General features: G+C 47.8%; 1 protein-coding gene across 2 annotated transcripts in view; it reads left to right on the forward strand.

Annotated features, from left to right (window-relative positions):
• The window catches only part of PLCB1 (phospholipase C beta 1), a 631,360-nt gene that overhangs the window by 501,550 nt on the left and 127,872 nt on the right, over positions 1 to 1,938 (forward strand). The gene's annotated exons all lie outside the window — the stretch shown is intronic.

Genomic DNA, 1,938 nt, shown 5'->3' on the forward strand with positions numbered 1-1,938 from the left:
AACTTGGGGCTCCAAATTGCAAAACTCAAGAAAAATATCATCTACTTCAGCACCTGTTCACTTATTTTAATCAATCGTAGTATTTGAGTTTTTTGTGTTTTTTTTTTAATTAATCCTCACCATTGATTTTTAGACAGAGTTGAAGGGAGAGGGGGAGACAGAGAGAGAAACATCGATGTGAGAGAGATACATCGATTGATTACCTCCCACACATGCCTCGACCACTGCTGGGGATCAAGTCTGCAACCAAGGTACATGTCCTTGATCAGGACTCGAACCCGGGACTCTTCAGTCTGCAGGCTGATGATCCAACCACTGAGCCAATCATAGCTGGTTTAAACTTGAGCGTGCTTCAGAATGATCTAGAAGCCTTGTTCAGACACAGACCTTGGGCAGGGCTTCCTCAGAGATTCTGATTCAGAATCTGCCTTGAAGACCTTGAACCTGCATTTCTAACCAGCTCCAAGGGCTGTTGATGCTGCTGGGCCATGGACCACACTTGGGTAGCAAAGCTCTGTGGTGTTTAGTAGCTTCATTCTGTGAAATGGAGGGTCTGGACAGTTTCTTTTGTGCAATTTGGACCGTGTGGGCCTGCACAGATGGACCTGCTTGAGCTACAGGCACAGAGCTGGCTGGCTTGGTTGAGCCTCAGGGTCAGTTATCCTTCGAGCAAAAGTGTCTGAACTGAGGATTCCCGGGCTGCCTGCCAGATGGGCCGCATCTCTGCTTGCTCCCCAACTTCTCAGACATTGCACCCCCAGTGCTTTTCAGGTCGCTGCTCTGACTGGCAGTTTTCCTCTCTGTGTAACTGTGGAGGAACGCCACAGTGTATGCTCAGGGCTGCCTGGCCATGCAGTCAATCTCATACGCCTCCAGGAAGGCGGGTTGAGAAGTTGGGAAGCTGCTATGCAGGGATTTGCAAGTTCTGTGACTCTCTTCTTAGCCTCTCCGTGCAATTCCATATTCAGGCTCATCTTTGGACCCTAGAAAACTCACTAGAACCCCTAATATGTGCTTTTTTACAAAGGGGGGACATCAGGAGTGCTTTTTCCTGTGGGCCATTACGATATGATTTGAACCCCCAAAGCCACCCCCCTTCCAGGAAAAAGCAGCCCATGATCCGGGCTTAACAGTCATGTCTTCCAAGAGGGAAAGGAAATAATCACATTTTAAATCAACTGGAATTGTATAAAGAAGGCTTTTTATCACTTACTTTTTCTTGCTTCAGTCACCGTTCTGCTAAAGGTGTTCACATCGCAGCACGTAGAGAGGACTCTTGGAAATCGAGTTGGGCAGCCTGTAGATCAAAATCACGGTCCACAAAGCCCGATGGAATTGGATGCCTGTGTAATGATATTTAACATTCTACAGAATGAGAAAAATGTTATTGCTTTGCAAAAGGTCAAAGGAAGCAGGCGTATTGAAAGACTGCGGATGGTCCCTCATAGGAATGGTGTTTCTATGTCCGCAGGCTCACAAGTTATCTAGTCTGACTGCAATCATCTTACCTTTGCCCTGGTCTTTAACGTTGAAAAGGCGTTTGCACCCAGGACTTCATCTTCTCAGCAGCGTTGTCCCTTTCCAGGAGCTGTTATCCTCTCCACTACACATCAAGAATGGCTGAGCCTGGAGTCTCCAGCCTTTTCCCATCAGACCAGATGCCTGCAGGCACATAGTCAGGCTGCCAGACCTTTGCTTCTCTACTATGCAAATAAGAGCTGCAGACACCTTTCTCCAAGGTGCCTGCTGCTTTGTCTTTCCTCTAGGTCCTCTTCCCAAAGCTTCTGCCCACTGCCCATCTGCCCTTCTACATTTTGAGATATATTCTCTCTCTCTCTCTCTCTCTCTCTCTCTCTCTCTCTCTCTCTCTCTCTCTCCCTCCCCCCCCCTCTCTCTCTCTCCCCTTCTCTCTCTTTCTCTCTCTTTCTCTCTCCTTCC

Source organism: Myotis davidii, unplaced genomic scaffold, assembly GCF_000327345.1.
Source record: "Myotis davidii unplaced genomic scaffold, ASM32734v1 scaffold32, whole genome shotgun sequence".
In the NCBI taxonomy this organism is placed as follows: domain Eukaryota; kingdom Metazoa; phylum Chordata; class Mammalia; order Chiroptera; family Vespertilionidae; genus Myotis; species Myotis davidii.